At 43.2% G+C, this 26,515-nt stretch overlaps 1 long non-coding RNA gene across 1 annotated transcript in view; it reads right to left on the bottom strand.

Annotated features, from left to right (window-relative positions):
• Positions 1-653: 653 nt before the first annotated feature.
• Positions 654-26,515, bottom strand: part of LOC144827593 (uncharacterized) — an 80,080-nt gene continuing 54,218 nt past the window's right edge. The window contains exon 5 of the long non-coding RNA XR_013610256.1: positions 654-763. This is a non-coding gene — a long non-coding RNA (uncharacterized LOC144827593). The remainder of the gene's footprint in view (positions 764-26,515) is intronic.

The following is a 26,515-nucleotide window of genomic DNA, read 5'->3' as shown; positions in this document are numbered from 1 at the left end:
ATTAGATTTGGCACCTGCTCTCCTGGGAAGATGAACCCACTAGTGCTAAAGCATTATCGACTCAAACATGGAATCTGTATTTTTATTGTATTCATACAGTACATTTATGGTAATGCTTTGCTGGTGTTAGATTGCAAAGCAGAAAAATACTGCACAGTATCAGCTTTAAATCTACCAAAGACTATTCATTGTACTCCTCCCTTCAGAAGATGAACCTGCTTCCAGACACAGCTTAATTTATTTCAAGACTTTGACTTCAACCCATAGGTTGCCAGATTGAACTGTCCCAGGCAATTTGAAGCAACATTTTGCTCTCTACTACTGAAACAGAGATCCAGTGTTAGGCAGTCAATACTTCCTCATCCCTCTCAGAAGCATATTTAAAAAATCCAAAGGACCACCCAAATGGATATACCAGCAAAGTGGCAGTAAAAGAAATTGGATTATTATTTGGGATTGGTGAATACCCAACATCCATTAAGGACAACCGGAAATATAAAAATATAAAATATTACATTTTAAATAAAAACACTGTCAAAAAGCACCAAAGAGCAAAGGTCATGGTAGACCAGGACTTAGGCATGATTTGAGGCCGAATGCAAGGAAGGAAATTTCAGATACACCAAGCAGATTTGAACCGGTCAGAGGTTTTACCTTGGTCCTTAGTCTTTTTTCTGGAAGTCAAAATCCTTTAGGGAGGACAGCGAGGAGTCTCTCTTCACAAAGATGGGTAGATATTGGACGGGGCACCTCTGAAGCTGTTCTGTAAAGAAAGCATTTAGGATTCTGAGATTACTGGTGTTCCCTAACTTATAAGAAAGAGGGCCCCATAGGGGGTGGTCATGGAGCAAACTCTTGTAGTCACACTTTCATCATGAGAAATGTATGCTAAATTACCTATACATAGCTGCGGCCCCTCAGAATAATTGCAGAATTAGCAATCCATGTCCGGCACAACAGTATCTATAAGCATGAATGTTTGCTGCCTGGTGGATGAATGGTTTTCTTAGCAGTCAGGAGCTAGAAAAGTAAGGATCTAGGTGGCTCATTATGGTGTCAAAACGATCACCACCGCCGGCCCGGCAGTAATGTCCACCGGCCCTGTGGACCATGATTCTCCCACCGCCAGATTACGATGGCTGTAGGATCCAGACCACGACCGTGGCGGAGGCAAAGCCCGTCCGCCTTGGAACCCCCACAAGCATTTGTTACGATTGCCCGGCGGAGCGGTCTGCATCCATAAAATGGTGGTGGTACCTATGAAGCACCGTCCGCCAAATTAGGATGAGGTCTCCAGCCAGCCTTTCCGCGGCGGTGCAATCGCTGCTGAAAGGCATGCGGAGTTGGATTTTGGGGGCCCATTGTGGGCCCCCCTTGTGTTGGGGGGAGGAGCGGGTTTACTGGGGGTACCCATGGTACCCCTCTACATTACACTGCACCAAGTAGCAGGCACAGTGTAGTGCCTGCCACGTAGTGCAGTGAAATGCACAACATGCTCTTTTTGACATCGAAGCGGTGCTGCGGTCAGCCCCCACCACCGCTATGTTAAATGTGCAAAATCTGACCGCCACGGTGGTGGTCCCATCCTAATTGGGAATGCGGGACTGCTGCATGCATGGCGGATGGTTCCGGTTTACACCGCCATGAGGGAGCCCAGTCCGTTCGCCATCGTAATCAGCCCCCAAGTTACTGAAAAAAGCCTAGGGCCCGATTGGGGGCCCGTGAGGGGCTGAAATATGTAAACCTATTATGATGCAGTGATAATGGTCAGTCCAAAGAATCACCATAGGTTTTAACCATCCCTTAGGCTCATGTAATGTTGACATTTCAGGGTTTAGGGCTCAAGGATCTTATGTTTTCTAGATCCCGGATCCACTAATTACCCCCACAAAGTACTCCCTGTATCCATGGGAAGCTCTTTCACCACTAGAATTTTCCCTGGTGAATGTGGCATTGTCAATGATGAAGCATGACACCCAGGGGGGTGAGTGAGGTAAACCTAATTTTTTGTATTTTCAGTTGATCCTTCACATAAGGTGAGACACCAAATGGTGTTTACGGAGCTCCCAAACAATGAGTAGTTCCCCATATGTGAGCTCTTGAATTAGTCAGGTTTGCCCTTTTTGAGTTTCCTGTATTGAGGGTGAGAAGATGCAAGTGTTGGCAGACCTTTTTCTCACATTCACCCGGAACATCTCTCTCCAATTAGTAATTCAAGTCCTTCTGTGTGTGTAAACAGCTTCTTCCAAGGAGGAATCTCATCTCTTCCCTTTTCCACAAGTGCATCCATTCCCACTCTGGATCTTTTGCTACTACTGGAACTCCATTGAACTGCAACCACTACTTATTCTAATACTATTATTTAGACAATTATTACTCTTATTGCCAATAGTAATATCGGCAAACATGCAACAGTCACATATACTAATAGGAAGAGCAGTCAAATTACTTCAGGTGATTTTGCTATTATTGGTAGTAAATAAGTAATTATTTCAGCTTAAGCCAATAAAACACACCATACAATAATGAATAAAACAATCATTTTAAATGTAAAAATACAAAGTGGTTTGCAAGTAAAATGTATACATCATGCAAAAAATACACTACTAGTAAAAATACAGCACAGGAAATGTATAAACTAATATTGCGATTTATCAGCAGTCATGTCAAACAACAGTGCACAATTTAGTAAGTAATTTAAGATGCTATAGTATATAGTAATATGCATGTGATATCCTGCAATCATTTCAACCAGCCATTTGGTATTTAATAGTTAATTTAAAGTGCTATAGTGATGATCCAGCTGATTTCCTTTTCCACCAGACAGTCTGTAAATATCTACTGAGGTCTGGTGCAATTGAGATACTACAGACTGTCCTTTGAATTCGGTAGGCTAATCTACAATGTTTCACACCAAGGGAAATACAAATAAGTCTCTGCCAAACCCTCCTTGGCTTGATGTTAGCTGGGCAAAAGAACAATATGCGTACTACATCATCAATGTTATAATTACAGAATTAGCAGTTTTGCTTTTTAGGTTGGTTAGGGTCCCATTTGTAGGTGAAATTGTGCACAAGCAGTGTGTCTACCTTGAATTTTAGGTGCAGAGTGCACGCAGAAAGAGGTACATGTGCATTCATAATCATTTCTAATTTAGGAGTAGGTTTAAAAGACTGGAACTCTTCTCTACGACGACTGCCTTGATGTTGATGTTTATTAGCGTTGCCCATTCCTAATATCCCCAATTACTGTTTAACATAATGGAACGAAGAAGTGAAGCCCATATTCCCTAGGTTAATGACCTCCTCCAATTCTGATTTATACAAAGTCAATTCCAGTGTAGACCACAGTCTAACCCAATAGATTAGCAGCTTCAACTTCGCCAAATCGCCTTATCCTTTGAGGCCTGTATCATAGAATTTCAGAGCAGTCGGAGTACTTCCTGGCAATTTAAAATGATTCTATTAGAGTGTTCTCTTTAGAGACCAACACTGTCTTATTCCCTATGCCCCACATTTCTGAGCCATAGAGGAATGCCGATTGCCCTTTTGCCCTGTAGAGCTCAATTTCTGGGAAACTAAGGGGCTCATTTAAATGGTGGAGGGACTGCCACCGCCGGCTGGGCAGTGGCAGTCCCTCCACCATCTGGCTCCTTCAATCGTGCTACAAGCATTGCGGGCGCAAAGAGCATCTGCCACAGGCAATCATAACAATTGCCTTGCGAACCGAAGCGGAGAAAGCCTTAGATATGGGGGCCGTCGAGGCACCGCCCGCCAGATCACAATACTGGCGTCAGGCAGCCTTTCTATGGCAGTGGATCCGCCATGGAAAGGCTGCCGGAGGCTGGCTCCAGGGGGCCGTTATGGGCCCCCTCTGTGGGGGAGGCAGTTTTGCACTGGGGGTACCCATGGTACCCCCCCTACATTTCTATGCACAAGGTGGCAAGCACAGCACAGTGCCTGCAACGATGTGCAGGAAAATGCACAAAATGGCCATTTACCATTGCGGAGGGTGCTGCAGCCAGCAGCACCCGCCGCAATGTTAAATTGCTGTATGCGACCGCCGTGGTGGCGGTGGCATCATAATTAGGGGTGTGGGACCACCGCATTGCAGGCGGGCGGTCCCGATCCCGCTACAATGGCAGGCGGACATCGTAATCAGCCCCTAATTTCGGGGTGAGAGTCTTGTAACTTTTTATGACTGCAGAAGCACTATGGAGAAGGAACAGTTCTGATGTTAATATTTGGGCCTCCCATTTAGTAGATTTATCAATCTTAACTCCCAGATAGTCAGAATGATCAACTTGTTTCAGTTTTTTCCATTCTTTTGTGGAACTCCATGAGTGCCTCTAACACAGCAACTCAGTCTCAACTGGGGTGTGTGATTACGACCGCCCCTCTGTCCCCGAGGACACTGATAACTAATTGGCTCCCGTTTGACGATGACTCGTTTTTCGCCTGCCTGAACAGTGTGAGATCTGGTTCACCGCGCGATCCGGTGCCTGCAAATATTTTAAAGTTGCTCGATCTTGAGTGCCGGCGCCCTCTCATGAGACTCCTAAATACCTCCTTAAGTGAGTCTCGTGTGCCGCAAGACTGGAAGCATGCGATGGTGATCCCACTCCTGAAAAAGGCCGGTGCGGATACTTCTAACCTCTCCAACTTCAGACCCATTTCTCTGTTGCCCATCTTCTCAAAGATACTGGAGAGGCATGTCAACACGCAGCTTACTGTGTTCATTGAAGATCAGGGCTTTTTACATCCATCACAGTCCGGTTTTCGGGCCCACTATTCAACTGAGACCGCATTATTAGGGGTGACGGAGAGACTTCGGCACGGTATCGATCGCGGTGAAACTTCTGCTCTCATCCTTTTGGATCTGAGCGCAGCGTTCGATACCGTGTCCCACTCCATCTTACTAAACTCTCTCCGCTCCCTTGGAATAGCTGGCCCCGCACTTGCTTGGTTTGCCTCCTTTTTAAGTGAGCGCACATTCCAAGTTTTTTCTCAGAAAGCTGCATCTACGATTTGCTCTTCGGCGTATGGTGTCCCTCGGGGGTCCATTCTCAGCCCGTTGCTTTTCAATATTTACATCAAACCTCTCGCCACCATCGCAGAGGAAGCCGGGCTGAGTATTTTTTCGTACGCCGATGATACGCAAATCGTCTTTTCCCTCTCCAGTGCCGAAGATGGCAACGTGTCTGGTCTGAAAATTGGTCTGTCACTTGTGGCTGAGTGGATGCAGAGGCATCTCCTCAAGCTTAATGGTGACAAAACCGAGATCATCATCTTGGGGAAGCAGAAGGATCTTTGGGGCCCTCAACATTGGCCCAGTACCATGGGTCCTACTCCTCTTCCAGTCCAGGTGGTACGTAACCTGGGTTTTCTTATCGATGATAGACTGTCCATGAGGCAACAAGCCACCAAGGTGGCGGCTATCTGTTTTACCACCTTAAGATGGCTCCAAAAAATTCTCTGGATGTTGCCCCTTGCCACGAGAAGAAGAGTAGTCCAGGCTTTAGTAACATCTCGCCTGGACTACGGAAATGTTCTCTATCTTGGTGCAGATGCAGCGACTGTAAGGAAACTACAGGTTATACAAAATTCATCGGCCCGTCTCCTCTGTAATATCCCGAGGAGGTCCTCGGCTGCGCAGGCTCTTCGAGATCTCCACTGGCTCAAGATCTCGAGTCGAATTAAATTTAAAGCCTTATGCTATATTTTCAAAATCAAGCAGGGTTCTGCCCCATTATATCTTCAAAGCTTGGTTCAACCCTACAGGCCCTGTCGTACTTTGAGATCATCGGCCAATTGCGACTATGTCATCCCTAGATTTAAGTTAGTGAAGATGGGTGGAAGATCATTCTCCCATCTTGGCCCCAAACTCTGGAATGCCCTGCCCATTGCCATGAAGACTGAGACTAACATGCTCAGTTTTCGTAAAAAACTGAAAACCCTACTCTTTTAAAATTATTTCTTATAGCCGTGATTGATGTCAGTTTCTTCTTCTTTAGTCTATCCCTTGCGCCGGGAAACCCACTGCGGGTAGCTGTTGCGCATTATAAATTTTAAATAAATAAATAAATCCCCCTCTAAAAGATCTATGTGGTTTAGGGGCCATTATCTTTATATTTGAGGAATTTACTTCCAATCTGCGGGAATCTCAGCAATTAGCAAAGCTATTTAAAAGGTTCTGCAACCGGATTGGAATACGAGATAGAAACACTGGATCCTCTGCGAATAGTAATGCAGGAGTAGGTAAACCCCGAAATTTAGGACAGTCGTGGGCACTACTTAGCAGAAGTTGATCACATCACTTCAAGTCAAGTCAAATTCCTTTATTCGGTTTTCATAAATTGGTGGAAAACCATAAAAGTACATAAAGCAATATATTACAAATAAATTAATCACATTTAAAATTACAAGATCTTACAAAGGAAATGACGAGCGAACCAAGAGATAAAATACAAAGATAAAAAAGACCCACAGTATAAAATTCACTCAACAAGAATGTACACTATAAACATTTGTGCAAAGTTTGTTAGTGCAATTTTGAACAGTACCAAATTTTAGTCGAGGTTTGATCTGTGCTTAATACAAAACTTGAGATAACAGGCAATATTTTTAGCATGACATTCTGCCTCCAAGAATTGCAGGACAAGAATACCAGGGCGACATCTACGAAGACCCAATGTTTTTAAAATGTGTAATAACCAATATTTCCTGGGTTCTTTAAAAAATTAACAAAATTTGTATGAATCGGGGATTGAAAAGATACATCGTCGCAGGGGCAAGGCAATAGGTTCGCACCAATCATTTATTTGGGGAAAATTCACCATGGAATAGAAGATATTGAACCTAAAACGAGCAAATAAAAATTGTTCATAACCACTCAATTTGTATGTTAAATAAGGTTGCATATCAAAAGTGATCTGAATGCTTAGCAAATGCTGAACTGAATGTTTGCCAACCTCAATGGTTAATCGTAATTGGCCCAAATGTGACAAACATAACTTTTTCAACTCCTTTCTCGATAACGCTGAAATCATTTTAGGGGAGTGAGAGTATTTTTCCCAAATCATATAAAAAAATGTTAACATAAGTGAGCCAACCGATCCTGTATCCATTTTCTAGCACATCACTTATAAATGGGAAAAAAAAGTGGGGTGACCAGACATCCCTGTCACACACCTTGATTGATAGAAATATGGTCTGTGAAGTCCCCTTCATGCCCCGACCCTACTTGGGCAAAGTTTACTTGATGGAGCCTGATAAGTACATTCTGTAGACTAGGTTCTATACTCATGCCTGCCAGTGCAACCCATAGTTGGTGTCTAGGGACCAGGTTGAAAGCGGCCCTCAAATCTTCAAAAGCTGTGTAGAGGTGGTCAATAAAAAGCCCCAAATAATTGCAGATTATAAGGTTCTATCTAAAGACCTGGTTGATGGTACTTTATTTGGGGTGGAACTCTGCTTGGAATGGGGAAAGAATCACAGATTCATCCAAGCAGAGTTATAGCCTGTCAAGAACTTGATGGCAGTATACTTTCTGGAGGTTGCCAATCAGGCTGATTGGCCAGGAATTGCTAGGGAGTGATATTTTGCCACTTTTGTAGCTGAGGATAATTTCAGCACATAGCCAGGAGGTTGGAATCTCATCACCTAGCATGATTTATTTGGAGAGTGTATTAATGTACTAGCCCTATACCTCGAGCTCTGAATGATGTAGATCCCCCATGACCTTATCCAGGCCGGTTCTTTACCTTTGCATAAAGATTGAATAGCCCTTAATGTACAGTCCATTGTAAATGGGGGAAATTTGTCATTAGTTGCACTGTCCATATAGTATGGGACAGTTCTTGCTCAGCTATTGGGAGTGCCATCTGAGGCTGCAGCATACATAGCCTCAAAATGTTCCACCAATTCCTGAGGTTGTACTGTGTATTCAACTATGCTTTGGGCTGTTACATCACCATGGAAAAAGGTCGGCCAGAATGTTTTCTGATCCTTATTTTTGGATGCTTTGATTAGGGCTAGCCAGTTTAGGTAAATCCACTCTTGCTTATGTGTGGTAATGATTGTTTTATAGGTAACACAATATTGCTTGAATTGGTCACAATCACCCTGTCTGATTGCCTGGATTAGGTGCTCTTTGACTTTACGGCACACACCTGGGTACTAAGTAGGGGACTGATTTGATCTTCCCTTTCATATCCTCATTTCTTTAGTACAGAGGGTGTGCAATGCCTTGAACAGACCCTTATGCAAGTCACCCAGAGGCGTCTCATTGGTGGCAACTTCGAATGGACCCAATTTGCGATTAAATTTGGTGTAGATTTGCTGTATTGGTATGTTAGAATTAAGGCATAGCTTGGACGACTTGATAGCTCGTCTTTTGTTTGAAAGAGATAAGGTCACTTGGATTGAGAAACTGTATTTGTATTAGTTATGAACAAGTTATCTTTTATTTTTAATTTGAGTTTGAGAGCAATGTGTTCACTATCAGTTTGGGTCAAAATTTCTAAATCTGATACTATGTGCCACAGGCTTGCATATATAATGATGCATTTAATATGGCTCTGACTATTCCCTCATATGGAGGTGGGAGCAAGATGGAAGTTTGACCCAAGTCTGCTGTTACAAGCATGCAGGCTAAAATTCACAGTGAGAGACAATGGCTGTAATGCGGTGGATGACCATATTCCAGATGTTATCGCTTCTAGTCTCTGGATGCCCCTTATCTCTTCCTCCCCTTCAGTGCTGGCTGTTAACTCTTCCAGGGGCTAAATGTGGTATTACAATCACCTGCTAATACAACAGGTGTTTTGTATGTGCATTGTAAGAAGGGAAGGACCAGAAGTTTTAATGTGGGTGAATCAGTAATCCTCATTGTAGAGCGTGTATAGATTTTGTAAACTTTTACCATGCACCTGTTTTATCCACTGAAACTCAGTCCAAAAATATCTTTCCTGTCAAGTTTTATTCTTTTTATGGAGACATCTGCCATGTTTTAACCCAGAACAATAACCCACCAGATTTGCTTCCCGATTTAGATATTACTGACTCTATACTATAGTTTGTTCACCCTTTCCTAAAAGCTTTTTTCCAGAGCCCATGTCTCTAGCAGTAACAGCACATCAAATTGACTAATTAGGCCCGCTACATTCCACGTCAATAATACAAATGGTTTAATACTGCTTTTCTCAGAACAGGTTAAGTCTGTAATGACATTGTCATGACGTGACATTATAAATTCTCGTAGATGAGTGTCGGCGGTGGTATAATGTATAGTGACGCCAAATCTTGGGGGGCACTGCTGAGGAGCAACAAGCTCTTCTAAAAGGCTCTTGGAGTATCTACATGTTGGCAAGGCATTAGAGGACTCTGGCAGAAATAATTTACAGGTAAACATGTACAGTTGTTCGGACATATAAAGCAAGCAGAAGATAGAAAATGATTCAGTCAGTCAACCTCATTCAGATGAGACATGAATGTTCTCATTGAATTAGTTGGGTTAGTCGACTTCCCAAGATCAGACACGTTCACTCCCCCCCACGCACTTGGATCTTGAGAGTGCAAGATTCGCATAGGTGAAGAGTGGAGACCTCTACCAGGGTGGCATCCCATAGTACTCTTGAACTGAATTTTGGAGCCCTTAGGTGTATAAGATCAAACATCTAAGGCCAGTAAGCCATTAATTATTAACATGTCCCTCAGAAAGAGCTTGATTGTGTCCCAGGTCGTGTTGGGGTTAGATAAGTGTTGAGCAAAAACAATGCCCGAATATACAATTCAGAGACACTGTCTTTATTTTCTGATCCAAAGTCTCCTTGTTCACCAATGATTTGGTAGAGTCTATTTGATCAGGTTTAAGCCTCAGGACATTCATCATGCAGATTGGAAATTGTTATGCCAGTGAGAAGATTGCATTATCCAACTTGTGCTCAAGAGTGAGCTAGCCCATTTCCTGGCATGCTGTGATTATGGATTCCCCGTAGGTTATTTACTGCAGCTGGATGAGCGGAAGGTTTGCGGATGCAAGGGAAAGGGAGATGGTTCATTTGAACAGATTCATGTCCTGGTGGTTTGCAACATAGTAGGTCTTGGCCCTTCTCTATGGCTTTGTTGCACTGAGCTAGAACCATGGCCAAACACTTTTGAAATTTAGGGGCTTGAGTTACAAGAAAATTGTCTGTGCCCTGCAATTATCGCATGCCTTCGTGTGACAGGACCAGCAATCTTGGCAGCACTTCCCCGCCCCCTGAGTTCCGATTAGATTTTTTTTAAATCTCTCAAAAAATTCGTATTAAGTTCATATAGTTCTAGTAACTTTTGATTTGTTTAGTGCCCAGTGGTCCTTCGATCTGAGATATCCATCCTCAGTTTATCAGTGAGCAACGTTGAGCCCCCAGACTGTTGACCGGTGGTGTTATTTCGGTAAAAGCTGGTGGGAGTTTATCATTTGTTAGGACAACAAATGGCACAAAACGATTATTAGACAATATATTTGGGAGAGGACCTGTTTGGGGAGTGTCTAACAAAGGTAATTGTTTGTTACCAATAAATGTCAGCACTGGTCCGGGATTTACTAGGCACTCACGCTCAAATGCTTCTGGAGCTATCAGGTTTAGAGGAGGGAGTTTAGTGGTTTCATAAGCCTTAGCCTCTTTGTTTTTTGGAAAATTGAGTATTTTTTATCTTTCGCCCTTATTCTCCACTTGCACTTTCCCTTTATTAAGCATATCCTTCACCTCTTTGAATAATTTATCGATATCATCTAATGTGCAGTTTTCTGCAGCATATTTTTTTGCAGTCTTAGGCCCGAGCCTCTGATGAGCTCCATGGTCTTCCTTTTCCCCCATTTTAAAACACACAAAGCGTACTCACTGGTATTTATAGCTCCTCCTCCACCAGGCCAGTCTCGAGGTTGTTGCTCCTGTATGTAAAGCCAAGGAGGTTGGTCTTGCCCTGGCTCTTCTTGGCACTGATGGGCACCGGACAGGCTCTCCCTTGGCCCTGGCTCAGTCCACACAGCGGAAGTGTATGTGGTGTGATGTAGCACTGAGGCAAGGCGACTCTTTCCCCTCTGTCCTCTGCACTGGCACCTCCTGGCACATGTAAGTCTGGGGCTTGTATTCCCTTGGCCCGCGGGAGCCAAAGCAGGTCCCTTGCAGCGGGAGTGTATGTGGTACTATATGGCGCTGAGGGAAGGCAGCTCTTTCCCGCTTTGGTGCTTCTGGCGCATGTGGAAGTCTAGGGCTTGGAGTTCCCTGTGAGGCCACAGGGAGATGAAGTGAGTCCTGTGCAGTGGGAGTGTAAGTGGTTCAATGTGGTGCAGAGAGGAGGTGGCTCCTCTCACCGCTGTCCTCTATGTTGGTGCATCCTGGCGCAAGCAAGTCTGGGGCTTAGAGTCACCTGTGAGGCTGGAGAGAGATGAGGCAGGTCCAGCGCAATGGGAGTGTATGCAGCACTATTTGGGGCTGAGGGAAGGTGGCTCCTCTCCCTCTGTCCTCCATGTTGGCACCTAATGGCGCGTGTAGGTCTGAGGCTTGGAGTCCTCTGTGAGGCCGCAGGGAGATGAAGCTACTTCCATTTGGTAGTACAAGTATAATACTATTTGTGATGTAACTAACAGAATTATGATTGCAACCCAAATAAGAACTGGCAAAAGCAATAGGTCTGGCCTTAGGAAGTGTTGTCATTTTGTTTTTTTTAAATCTTTATTCTTTTTCTGCAAATATATGCCACAAAAAAAGAAATCATGCTGCCATCTCTGTGTGGTCAACAGGTGCTTGCATTGCACATTTAACATTTGAAAACATTCACTGCTTTTGCAATTTTATTGGGACGTCTTTAAAAAAATAAGATTTCAGTTTTGCTGAGCCTTTTTTATTATTATATCTAAAATAGAAACGAATAAATCACAACCAAACTAAGCACTCAAATTACAGGCAGCTAAAATGTTATATAGAGTTAGGAAAGAAAATTTAAAAAGGATTTGAAAAATAAATAACTATTTAAATGAGCACTTGAAGTGGAAGTAAAATGAGTATAAAAATAGTAAATAAAATGTAAAAGTACACTGTAAAGCCGACTTTCGCGGTGGACAAAGAGGACAGAACAATTTTTAGGCAGATGTAAACAATGAGCACTGTCTTTGTGCATTTGCACAATGAGAATGGAGCCAATTGATAAAGTGGACTGACTCCGTGACCGAGGCCGTTTGCTGCAGTGGGTGGAGGCAAAATGTAAATAACAATTTAACAGATTAATGGATGAAGCCCACTGATCTAAAGCCAGCTGTAAAATGTGGTATGTTTTTGAAAAACAACAGTCTTGGGAGAAAAAAAAAGCGGTTTCAAAGTCCAGACCCAAACTACTTCTTCTACTACAAGCTGAGGTGCTCTTGCATTCAAACGAATTGGGTTTTTAAAACTGGATCGTCACATCATAGCCTATACCCAGAACATTTCATAGCTAATAGAACAATGACTGACTCAGATAAATTCATCATAAAAAATATATAGACTTACACCACACTATTTCAATCCCTGTCTTCTGTAGATGCTTAAATTCCTTTCTCACTGACTGCTTGGATGACAATAATGCATTTTACAAAAGCAAAAATAGGAAAGATTCCAGTTGGAATGCAGAACACTGACGTTTTGACATTCTATGAGCTAATGAATGAAGTAAGTTGGCTCGTTACTTATTGTCAGAACATCCCCATGTATCCATTTCAATATAACTCGGGCTATTTTTTTTTTAGAGTATGACAATCATATTCGTATACGACATGCTCCGGGAGGAATCGTCACGTGTGAGTTACATTTCTCAAACATAGTTTAATTTTGGATTCTGCGACAACTTTTTACTTTCACTTACTCTTCAAGAGCCTACTACCTAAGTAGACGCAGCTGAGCGGGCAGACTGTATCTGTGGTTGTGTGAGTTGTGGGTGTGAGTGTATCTTCGTCTGTTTACATCTTCATGTGTCATTTTAAACCTTTCTTTGAATCCAATAGGTCCCCTTTTTCGGAGGTGTGTGACAATGAAACTCTTACATAGAAGTATACACAGACACGCACGTCAAATCCATGATAAAATGTAGAGGAGTGCGATATTTGCATAGTATCACATTGCGAAAATACACAGCATTTCAGAAAAATTACACACACAGCAAAACTGGCATTTAGCACTATTTTGTAGTGCAAAATCCACCCCTGTGTCGATTTTAGAAGAGAGGATGCATTTCACCCTAAAAAATATATAGCGAATGCAGATCATCTGTACAGCAGCCTCTCGCTACAGGTTTTTCCCCGAACGGATGTAAAATTATGCAATGTGGCATAAGGACGTCAATTTAGCATTTTGGATTAAAAAACATAACAAACTGCTGCAATTACCGCAAGATTACATTAGTTTAATGAAAACGTTGACTGGCCTTACATAAAATCAACAGTTAGCAGACATTTTTAGTAATTCATTAATCAAGAACGTGGATGGGTGTCACAAAAACACCCATTCAGATTCCCTTCGTCCCAGAAGAGACTGTGGTATTGAATTAGTGGATTCCACTGGGGTAAAGACGCAACAGTCATGGATGGACTGGCCTGTAGGGTAATCAGACAGAGTCCGTTGGGCTTGTCCGACAGGTCAGTTTGTGGGCTTTTTTTGGCGCTTTGTAGGCCTGTTTTATGATCTGCTGGGACGGTTGTCAGTCTTGATTTCAGATATTAAAAGAAACATTACCTGCAGAAAGCTCAAATCCATGCAGTTTTCTATACCACAACCAAACAAGAGCTTATGTTTAAGATTTCTAATTCACTAATGGGGCCCCTTTATTCCGGTGCCCAGGCCTAAAGAGTAAGGGACTGATTTAGATCTTGGTGGATGGATTACTCCATCACAATAGTGACGGATATCATGTCCATCGAAATAAAAATCCCATTATATCCTATGGGATTTATATTTCAGTATATTATCGCCGTTGTGAAAGAGTAACCCATCAGCCAAGACCTAAATCGGGCCCCAAGTCTAAATATAGAAATCTTTCCCGTGATTTTGTCCAGCAGCTCCCAAAAGTCAACGCTATCTCCTTAGAAACCACCTGCATCCTTGCCTTGCTCAACTGTACCTTCTCAGAACATTTTCTTTGAATTTTATTCAAGTCCGAAGATAAGAACCGACTGGGCCCAATCCACTTTGTGTATTCGTCTCGCGCTCCATCGTGATCGAACATATTTTTGGGCTTTGACCAGATCTCACGCGTCTGCGGTTGGCACTTTGATCTTTTAACACTAGTTTTAAATTTAATAATTCATATCTCTGGTTCTATGATTGTATTTTTATTGCTTTGGTGCCACATCGTTTATTACAGTTCACTCTATTTTTTCTAAATTATAGTGGGATTTTTCTTGTGTTGTATTTTCACTTTATTACTGTTTAAATGTTGCATAAATACATCACTCTATGTCAAGCTTGACTGCATTTGTGCCAAGCTACCAAAAGGATTAAGCACAGGGTAATTTTGTAACTTTTTGTGGTTCACACTGACAAGGTTTGTGGCTGGTGATTGAGTAGGATTCCATCCTCTCAACAACAAGCCAGATTCTCACACCATGGCTTTTCATGGAGGATGGCCTGGTATCTCTCAATGAAGGCCTTTCAAGGCTTCCCCAGGTCCAATGGACCCTGCTGGTCATCTATAACCTCACCACATTTGAACATTTATGTATATCGTACGACACCACTCAAGGATGCTGCATACTAACTAGAACCATTTTGTGAATAACTGAAAACACATGACCTGTGATCAGACTTCTCTGTACCTTATGATGCAATATATGATAAAAGTTAGTGCTGGCACCAATTGTATCGCACTGAATTAGATGTGGCTTGTAAAGCAGGCAGCTGCATGCTACATGTGGTTTTAGTCAAAACAATACCAAAAGCAAGACAGTCAGCCCTGCAGCATGTAGAAGCAAATATACAAACAGTAAATTTACTACCAGTTTCATTCATGCTACTAAAACGTATTAATTCAAACGCTCGTACAAACCTAACCTGCATAGGGATGGCACAAATAATAAGTATGTTATTTTACCAAATATAAATTATGTCTCAAAGTGGTGCTTTTTCTCACAAAGGAATGATCTGCCATAGCTGATGAAAAATACCACCCCAGAAAGTATCAGCCTAATTCCTCACTAAACTACTTTCCTTGAAATTTACTTTCCAATACATTTACACCTAAAAAGTCGTCCTTTTCAAAGTTTCAAATACACTTATTTCTTCGGTAACAACTATGAATTTACCTTTGAAACTCCTTTGAAAAAAAGATCATCCTGATGCTCATGAACCTTTAGTGCAAACTCTTGCAAAATCTATAAGCGTGCACATGCCTAATCGCATGAAAATTGTAGGGGTTCTTATGACGCCTAAGACTCCACATTTGTCTTTGATCTACTTATCCCCTTCGACGCTGATGACGGAGCGGTTCCATCATCAGCGTCGGTTGGGCTGTGCTGATGACAGACCCGCTCCGTCATCAGCACAGCCCTCGGGGGGAGCCCTGGCGCTCCCCCCCTGGGGCATTGATCCTTGTACTTTTCCCTGGGGTGGCAGCGGAAAACTTTCCGCTGCCACCCCCTGGCCCCCCACGCTTCCTGGTGACGTCAGCGGGCACAGCGCGCGCCGGCGGCCTCAGGAAGTGCTGGACGCGCTGGACGCGCTGGAAGCCATTTGTTTCCAGCACGTCCAGCGGGAAGGGTAAGTGTTTCTTGCTCCGGTGGGGCGGGGAGCCCGTTTCACGGTGCCTTGAGGCATCGGGGGGGAGGAAACAGTGTTTCCTCTCCCCAGATGTCCCAATGCAGGGCATTCCTGGTGCACGATCGCGCACAGCATCACGATTGTGCACCAGGAATGTCCCACTAGACACCAGGGATTATTTCTATCACCTCAATTTTGTGTAGGAAGCGACCCCTTGGGCAAGGGTTGCTTCCTTTGGGTGGCATTTTGATTTACAGACTTTTCTGCCCCCCCTGGGGCAGATCGGCCGTTTTTTTAGCCGATCTGCACCCAGGGGGGGCAGAAAAGCCCACTAGACACCAGGGATTGCTAATTTATAAAGGAAGCGGCCCCTTGGGTAAGGCTCGCTTCCTAGGGGCCCCCATTTTTTTTTAGACTTTTCTGCCCCCAATCGGCCATTTTATGGGCCGAATCTGGACCCAGGGGGGCAGAAACGCCCACTAGACACCAGGGATACTATTTTATTTATGAAGGAAGCGACCCCTTCGGTAAGGGTCGCTTCCTAGGGGCCCAACATTTTTTTTGGGCCTAATTTGGACCCAGGGGGGTGGAAAAGCCCACTAGACACAGGGACTGTTTTTTTTTATAAAGGAAGCGACCCCTTGGGCAAGGGTCGCTTCCAGGGGGCTATATCATTTTTTTAGACCTTTCAGATCGGCCGCTTTTTGGGCCGAATCTGGACCCAGGGGGGGTAGATTAGCCCAATAGACTCCAGGGATTTTTGTTTTTTTTATAGGAAGCAACCCCTTGGCCAAGGGTCGCTTCCTTGGGCCCATTTGTTTTCAAAAATCTGGTCTGCCCCCTCTGGGGGCAGATTAGTGTCTTTATTTGGCCTCTCTGCCCTCCGTAGGGTTGCTTCCAGGGGGCCCACGTTTATAATGATTTATATTCTGCCCCCCATTTGTGACATACCCTGTGACATAGCCTGTTGTAATGTGTGTTGTTTTTGTTTCTTCTAATGTGTATTGTTTTATTTTCTCTTTAGATTGTTGCAGTGTGCGGATCCGTTACTGGTGGTTCTGTTGTTCTGCTGTTTCTGTAGTTGCATGTCTTTGGTAAGAGACCTTTTTTTGTTCAATTGTAATGTAATTGGGTTTTTTGCAAAGTGTGTAATAATAAGAGTATGTTTGGTTTCTTTTGTGATTGTAAAACATGTTTTGCATTGGTTCTTGATGTATACTTCTGTAGATGTAAGTGTTTTTTTTCTTCTTTCTAGTGGGATATCGTTGCCTGTTTGCTGTGTCTTTTCAGAGTAGGTACTGGTGAGTGTAGCTGTCTCTTGTATGCGAATTGTATATTTTTTCAATATATATATATATTTGTGATAAAGGCTTACATTTTTTTACTTACTTTGCCCAGTGTTGGGGTTGTTGAGTTGTTTGTGCAGACTCCTTTATTTGTAAGGATAATGGCTAGCCGCCGGATCACTGCTCAGCAAGTTGTTGGAATGCTTTTTGATTCTTCCTCTGACCATGGTTCAGATACTGACTCGGATTCTGAGCCAGAGGTGGGAGGTGAAGATTCAGGTAGTGAGTTTTCTCTACACATGGCTTCATCTGATGATGAAGATACTCTGAGTGCTGATGAAGCTACTTTTGGTGTGGATGAAGTGCCTGTGGTTGCGGAGGACATTGCTGTGCCAATAGTGCGGCAAGAGGCATCTGGGCTGCAGCCTGGGGCTGCTAGACTTCCAGTTGGTGTAGTGAGACAAGAGGCAGCTGGTCGGCAGCCTGCGGCTGCAAGACTTGGCGTTGAAAGTTCTGACCTCTGGGTTGCACCAGGCATGGTGCAGCCGGCATTGCCTGAATTTACTGGTGTTCCAGGGTGTAGGGTAAACACTGAAAACTTTTTGCCAATTGATTTTTTCAAGTTGTTTATGGATGATGTGTTTTTGACTGAGATTGTAGAGCAGACTAATTTGTATGCAGAACATTTTTTGAGGGTGAACAGTGCCAGCCTTAAGGCCCATGCTAGAGCTACCCGGTAAACTCCCACAAATTTGGAGGAGATGAAAAAGTTTTTGGGTTTAACTTTTTTGATGGGCTTGCTTAGGAAACCATCAATGGCTTCATATTGGTCTACTAGTCCCTTGATGGCAACAGCTATTTTTCCGTCAGTCATGAGTCGTGATAGGTATTTGATTCTGCTTCGGATGATGCATTTTGTTGTCAATAGTTCTGCTTTGGCACGAGATCACCCTGATTGTGACCTTCTTTTCAAGATTCGGCCTGTCATTGATCATTTCGCTGATCGATTTCCTGAGATCTTTTATCCTGGGAAAGAAATTGCAGTGGATGAGTCTTTGCTGTTGTTCAAGGGCCGCTTGGTATTTCGGCAATACATTCCTAGTAAGAGGGCACACTATGGAATTAAGCTTTCTATGCTGTGTGACAGTCTGACTGGATATGTCTCTAATTTCAGGGTTAACCCCCCTGGTTGTCCGTCGACTTTTCGAGTGACTGAGATAATTGTGTGGGAACTTGGTCGTGGATTTTTTAACAAAGGCCATCATTTATATGTAGATAACTTCTACACTGGTGTGCGGTTGTTCAGGGAATTGGCCAAAGTGGACACTGTTGCTTGTGGCACAATCCGCTCAAACCGTAAAGGTTTCCCAAAAGAACTTGTTTGTCAAAAGCTTGCTCGGGGACAGTGCAGTGCATTGCGTTGTGAGGAGCTTCTAGCTGTTAAGTTTTCAGACAGGAGAGATGTCTACATGTTGACTTCCATACATGATGAAAGCACTGAACCGTGACTGTTTGGGGTCAGGTTGCAGAAGCGCGCAAACCTGTGTGCATAATGGACTATAGTAGGCACATGGGTGGTGTTGACAGAGTAGATCAGAGGTTGGAACCGTATGCTGCTCTTCGTAAGGCTTATATTTGGTACAAGAAGTTGGCTATCCATCTTTTCCACTTGGCAACCTTTAATGCTTTTGTTGTGTTCCAGAAATCTTCTCCCCAGTCAACAATGACTTTTGTAAAGTTTCAGGAGTCTGTAATAGGCAGCCTTGTTTTAGTAGAACGGGCAAGTGTTCCTAGAGTTGGAGTAGTGGAGGATGTTGCCAGATTGAAAGATCGCCACTTTCCTGATCAAATTCCTCCTACAACCTCAAAAGACTTTCCCAGTTGGAGATGTAGAGTCTGTTGGCGAAGAGGTTTGCGGAAGGAGGTTCGTATGTACTGCCCCGACTGCCCTTCAAACCCTGGGCTGTGTGCACCTGCTTGTTTTAGATTGTACCACACGCAAAAGAATTTTTGGGAGCATCCATGAGCCGTAAAGTGAACTGGTTGGTCTTTATTCTTTAAAACTTTTTTTTCAGTTTCCAAGTTGGCATTTGTGTAGTGTTTTTAAATTTAGTTGTTGTGTTAGTAGATTTATATCAATTTGCAATTTGCCCCGGGCCAAAAACTCAGATGCCCCCCCCAAAAAAGAAGGTAATTTTGCTATAGGTTATTTTAAATTCTCCACCGTATGATTTGGGCCTTTTCCTGTTGCAGCCATATGCCTAATCACGCAAGTGAGGTACCATTTTTTTTCAGGAGACCTGGGGGAACGCAGGGTGGGTGGAAATTTATTGATCGACGCAGATTCCAGAACTTTCCACCACAGAAATGTGAGAAAAATATGTTTGCTTGGTAATTTTTTAGGTTTGCAAGGGATTCTGGGTAACAGAACCTGGTGGGAGGCAGTTGAGTCACCCCATCCTGAATTCCCCTGGGTGTCTAGTTTTCAAAAATGAATAGGTTTGCTAGGTTTCCCAAGGGGCCGGCCGAGCTATGGTTCAAAAACGAAAGGTAGACACTTTGCCAAAAAAGGGCCCGTTTTCACTGCGAAATTGCAGTGCAACCACATTGCGTTTTGCGCTGTTTTCTGTCACAGGCACTAGGCAGACCCAGGCAAGTGAGGTACCATTTTTTTTGGGAGACCTGGGGGAACACGGGGTGGGTGTAAATTTGTTGATCCACGCAGATTCAAGAACTTTCCACCACAGAAATGTGAAGTAAATGCGTTTTTTTTGTCAATTTCTTTAGGTTTGCAAGGGATTCTGGGTAACAGAACCTGGTGGGAGGCAGTTGAGTCACCCCATCCTGCATTCCCCTAGGTGTCTAGTTTTCAAAAATGTATATGTTTGCTAGGTTTCCGTAGGGGCCGGCCGAGCTACGGTTCAAAAACGAAAGGTAGACACTTTGCCAAAAAAGGGCCCGTTTTCACTGCGAAATTGCGGTGCGAACACGTTGCGTTTAGCGCCGTTTCCTGTCGCAGGCACTAGGCAGACCCGGGTAAGTTAGGTACCATTTTTTTCGGGAGCCCTGGGGGAACACGGGGTGGGTGGAAATGTGTTGATCCACACAGATTCCAGAACTTTCCACCTCAGAAATTAGAGGAAAATGCGTTTTATTTGTCCATTTTTTAGCTTTGCAAGGGATTCTGTGTAACAGAACTGGTGTGAGGCAGTGGAGTCACCCCATCCTGAATTTCCCTGGGTGTCTAGTTTTAAAAAATGTATAGGTTTGCTAAGTTTCCCTAGGGGCCGGCCGAGCTACTGTTCAAAAACAAAAGGTAGACACTTTGCCAAAAAAGGGCCCGTTTTCACTGCGAAATTGCGGTGCGAACACATGCGTTTTGCGCTGTTTCCTGTAGCGGGCACTAGGCAGACCCAGGCAAGTGAGGTACCATTTTTGTTGGGAGACCTGGGGAAACACGGTGTGGGTGGAAATTTGTTGATCCAGGCAGATTCCATAACTTTCCACCACAGAAATATGAGGAAAATGCATTTTTTTTGTCAATTATTTAGCTTTGCAAGGTATTCTGGGTAACAGAACCTGGTGGGAGGCAGTTGAGTCACCCCATCCTAAACTCCCCTGGGTGTCTACTTTTCAAAAATGTATAGGTTTGCTAGATTTCTCTAGGTGCCGGCAGAGCTAGGGTTCTAAAACTACAGGTAGGCACTTAGGCAAAAAAGGACCAGTATTGACTGCGAAATTGAGGTGTGACCACGTTGCGTTTTGCGCAGTTTCCTGTCAAAGGCACTAGGCAGACCCAGGCAAGTGAGGTACTATTCTTTTGGGGAGACCTGGGGGAACGCGGAGTGTGTGGAAATTTGTTGATCCACGCAGATTCCAGAACTTTCCACCACAGAAATGTGAGGAAAATGTATTTTTTTGTCAATTATTTAGCTTTACAAGGGATTCTGGGTAACAGAACCTGGTGGGAGACAGTCGAGTCACCCCATCCTGAATTCCCCTGCGTGTCTACTTTTTAAAAATGTATAGGTTTGCTAGGTTTCCCTAGGTGCCGGCAGAGCTAGGGTGCAAAAACTACAGCTAGGAACTTTGCCAAAAAAGGGTCAATTTTTAACTGCAAAATTGAGGTGTGACCACATTGCATTTTGCGGCGTTTCCTTTTGCAGGCACAAGGCTGACCCACACAAGTGAGGTACCGTTTTTATCGGGAGACTTGGGGTAATTCAGATTTGTAAATCAACTGTTATTACCTATTGAGTTTTCATGCATTTCTCCCTTCCCAATGAAAGACATTGTGTAAAAAAAAATCTGATTGAAAAATGACCAATAATTCAAATGCTAGTATGAGTATTGCCAATTTTGAAAATGTACAAATATATACTGTTTCTAAACTCTATAATTTGTACCCAATTCATAAATACATAGGTGTCTTTCATACCGATTTTTCCATGGATACATTTTCCAAGAATAAGTGCTCTATAACCAGTAAATAATAAAATACCATTGAAAGTTGCTGCTCAGTTTTTGGCTCTGGGTTCGTCGGGTTCTTGGTGAAACTAGAAGTCCTATATATCCCCACAACCAAGAAGGTCACACGGATGTAACAGTATATTGCTTTCAAAGAGCTGTCAAAATCACAAGAAGTTATAGGTGAAAACGTTGAGACTAAAGGCTGTTTTTTTTTAAACTAATTTTCAATTATTCCAATATTCAAATGTTAGTTTCTATAAAGAAACCTTCATAGGTTTAGACAAATGACCCCTTTCTGAATTCAGAATCTTGTCTACTTTTCGAAAATGTATAGCTTTCCAGGATCCATTATTGCTTTCAAACTCATTTCTACCATTAACTGGAAGGAGGTTGAAAGCTCTAAAAATAGCAAAAATAGGCTATGTCCCAGAAAAATGCCAAAACTGTGTGAAAAATGTTGGTTCTCTGACAAAAGACTGTCATTCCCTAAAAGCTGAGAAAATGGAGATTTCATCCCCACAAACCCTTTTTTGATAAAATTTGCAGGGAGAAACCCAGAGGCTTTCATTCGCAGCCCATTTTCCCCATTTTTCTAAAAAAAAAACTAACATTTCACTGTATTTTGCTTAATTTCTGGGACCCCTCCAAGGGAATCCACATACCCTGGGCACCTTTAGAATCCACATGATGTTGGAAGAAAAGGACGCAAATTTGGCGTGGATACCTTATGTGGTCAAAAAGTTACAGGGGCCTAAGCGCGCACTACCCCAAATCGCCAAAAAAAGGCTTAGCACAGGAGGGGAAACGGCCTAGCAGCGAAGGGGTCAAACGTCCTAGAGAATGAATCCACTAGGTCATACTGTATGTATTTCGGTGAGATGGTCTCAAAACTATTTCCAGGGAATCCAAAACAGCACTGAATATCATTGGCATGAATGTGTAACCTAGTGCTTGCAAACATCAAGTTTGTCCAGAAGATGTCTAACAATGGCCTGCATCCTTCAGAAACTGATGTTCTCTTTATTCATAAAGGTTCAGCACAAACCAATTAAAAATTCTTGGATCTAGTCTGGATATGTAAAGATCAACATTAATGCCCAGATCTCGTCCTACAAAGCAGTGAGGCAGATTTTCTACCTAAACTATATTCTTTCCCTATGTGATGCCATGTCAATTACACACACTAGTGAACCAAACCTGAAGTAGAGCAGTGCTGTCGTTGAATGTTATTATAGTGCTCTAATGGAGATACTTTAAGTGCTCTTGCATTCTGTAGAATTATTTTAATGTGCAAAGCCAGGATCACATAAAGATGTTCATAAAAACAAACCTCAACAGACTAAAGCTCTCACTCACACAACATTTTTTTTGCAGAAACATGCGGTCAAATATTTATCACATGTTTTCTCCTGCATTTAATCATATTAAGAATCCTCACGTCAACCCACCCACTTTGGGGAGATCTGAGTCATACCAATATTGTTGTTTTCTTTCCCAGCACTTGAGACAAATGTATGTATTGATCCCCTTCACTAACCTTAAGTCTTTTTGTTAAATGTTAGAACTTCTTTCAGAGGCCACAGGACAAGTAAGAGCTACTGGGTGTTAATGTGGGGATTGAGGTTTTTACTTCTGAAGTCATGTGGCCTGGCCTAATATGGGTCCTGAGCAACTGGGACAAGTACTCCTTTAGCACTCGACTCTCAGTGGTAGCATGGTTCGAGCAGTCCAAAGCTTTTTTTGGGGTGGGGGTGGGGGAGAATGAAGGTAGACATAGGGGAGGTAAACAAATGCTCACAACTCAAATTAAGTTCAACAAGAGCAATAAATACTTTATTTTATGAAAAAAGGAGGATTTAAATATTAACACAACGTGCAATACAGTATACACAAAGATATTCACAGCCTCCTGAGGTTAGGGCAGATCCCCAGGACCTGCAGTGCTATGTAGCAGAACATGTTCTACAGGGGCTTTCCGGCCCTGCAATCAGTCTTACATACTCTGGCAGGGATGTCACTATTGGAGTCTTTGCTGGGAGTGGCAGTGGCTGTGGTGGGAGAGTAGCACTGGTCACTCTGCAGGGGGAGTGTCATGGGTATCCACAATTCTTCCTTCAATGAGACTGTAAGTTCATGTGATCCTTCCCACAGGTGTAGGATTGGTTTTTCCTGTTCCGGGCCTCAGTGGGAGCTTGGGCTCGCACGGGTCACCACAGCATCCTCTCCTCACAAGGATGGTTTGAACCAACCAACAGTCCTTGTTCTTTGCTTTGGCTCCTAACCCAGCATACTGGGTCACTGACATGATTTCACACACATACTACGGCCATATCAGCACATCGGTAAACTTGACGTTGGCCCCACACGTCATAAGGAATTGTTGACTTCCCTCCAATAAAACGCTATGGCCCAAATGTCTTAGCAGTAACTCTCATGGTGGCCCCCTCTGGCATGCAGGTTCACCAACTTGAACTTGCACATGGGCAACAACCTGGTCAGTGCACCAGCCGTCCCCTCACACTTTGCTACAGGATCCACTCATTAGGATCCTACACTGGATAACGCTCCCTCGAGAGCTCTCCTCTTCCTCACAAAGCACAAATTTCTTGGCAAGCAGGTAGGCACTGGTACTCCGGGGGCAGGTGGTCCTGGTTGTCCCTAGCTGGTAGACTGGGAGATCTAAGCCTTCAGCCCTGGTCACAGGTAGAAGTCTTGCAGAGGTTCTGCTCATGAAGCCAGACTGGCTGCTTGACAGATGACAATCTTGGGGGACTCTAACGCCCCTTCTTATTGTCCATTTGGTGGACATAAAATGTGATTCACTGTCTGATTCTGAAGTTTGTGTTGGAGATCTACTTCCCTTTGAAATGCCCACTTCACTGCCCTGCCCTTCTTCCAGAATGCAGTCTGTCAAAGTAGGGCTGACTTCAAATCTGATAGCCTCACAAATCAGGTCATTATAGTGACTAGAGGTTCCTACCTTGAGGCCAGCCACAGTGATGTGTGCATCAAAAGTATACCCCAGGGCACTCGCCCTACTATTTATGAATCTCTTTTCAGCCCCCTCTCCTTCCTGAGATGGGCCCAGGCCCCTTTGAAGTGACCTCTCTCCGATTCACAGAGCATCCTTTTAATTGTACAGAAGAGCCTGGCTCTCCTTTCTCCAGTGTGCGTCCCACCCAGCTCACAGGAATGCAGCAATCCACAAATCTGTCTTGGGAGGATTCCTCTACCTCCTCATGCTCCTCCAGTCAGCCCTGGGTCTCCCAAAAAGGAAACCAAGTATTGTAACATTCACAAGCAGACGTACACCCAGAGCATGTATAGAACACACACCCACTGCACAGCGCTACATACTATTTGATGTAGACCCAGGGTGAGTTAGGCACACAGCAGTGGAACTTTACATGAGTGAGCCTGTAGGTATCACTCCTGTGATCAAGTTAAAAAGGTATGTTCACTTCTATGTATCACTACACAGGCTGCTGCCACCTCCACACTTGTACTACTTAAATCTTGGCAAAGGCCATTAACCTTCCCCACTATTAGAGTAGTGCTTTGGGCACTCTTCCAAGTTTAAGCAGAGCACAATCCATGCAACAGGTCTATGTCATGACACACATACATTATCCCTGTTCACCTGTGACAACATAAAAAAAAATCGGCACCATTGATCCAGTCTTTATTGCAGCTGGAGCAGTCATGGGAGGGGTACATGTCGGTCACCATGCAAGTGGTTTTTCATTCCAAACAGTCATCTTAACCTTTCATTAATCTCAATCTTCCTATAAAAAACTATGCCTTAGCATGAATCAAAAGATGCGCATTGAACTAAAAAACTAGTTGTCAATGCAACAGAACATACACACCAGCAGCAAGCAGCCACTTATGCTCTGCTCCTTTTGCTAAATTATGCGGACTGGAGTGATCGCATAGTTTTTGGTAATTTCACGTCAAAAGAGTAACATGAAATTACCTAAATTACTGCTGCACAACCAAAATTTCACCAAAGCCTGATTTAGAGACAAGGTCCACAAGGATTTTAACAAAGAGTAAAGAAAAAAAGTCTAGATCCACAAAGGGTTAAAAGTACTCTTGATCCAGCAGAAGGCCAGGGATTAACACTTCAGAGTCAACAATAAATTCAAATTGGGCCCATATACACATTCAAGTTTTCCTGGCTGTTCTGCTGGAGGTCAAGTTTTATATTCACGTTGATCTTGATTAGCCAATTCCTAACTAATCTTCACAGATCAACACTCTTCCTTTGGTCAATGGACCTTTAGTCGAGTAGTTGATGGTGATATTAACAAATTATAACTTACAACTTTCAATAAAAAAAATAATAATCACAGACTCTGGGTAAGATTCGTTAAATTTTTATCTAATAACTCAGTCAAAAAGAACGCTCATTTGTACAGATTCACAGTGCAAATTCCATCAACTTTCATGGGAGAGAACATTTTCATTTACCAAATACATTCGATTCACAGACACATTCAACAATTCAACGCATATGAGTGGGTAGATAAAGAGACAAAAGGTATAATGAGTCACACATTTGCAAAAAAATTGCAAATATGAGACAGAACGATAGTTACAAACTGGTGAAACGGGAAACCCAACCCTCTGGCCAAAGTACTGGTGGAGGTCTCCTTATTAAGACTAAGGAAACAAAGACTATAGGCCAGGATAAGGATAGGATAATACTTACTAAAACTTCCCTAGAACCCCGATGCACTGGAGCGCAACCCGCTCTTTCTCTACCTCCTTCTTATTCTTCCGCAATCTTCAATCTAATCAGGCTGTCTTTCAAGAATGACTCTTCCCAGTCGGTTCTTTGCAGCAGCAGCAGCTCTCGCCCATACCTCACTCAGAATCAACGTCACCAACTCCATTCTTAACTTAAATCACTCTAGTTATACTCTATAATTCTACATATCCCACCCTCAAAACTTTAAAATATCATTGAATCATGGACTGTGATTGG

This window comes from Lissotriton helveticus, chromosome 4_1 (genome assembly GCF_964261635.1).
Source record: "Lissotriton helveticus chromosome 4_1, aLisHel1.1, whole genome shotgun sequence".
NCBI lineage: Eukaryota > Metazoa > Chordata > Amphibia > Caudata > Salamandridae > Lissotriton > Lissotriton helveticus.
The sequence above is the reverse complement of the archived record's forward strand: the minus strand, read 5'-3'. Positions and strand labels throughout refer to the sequence as shown.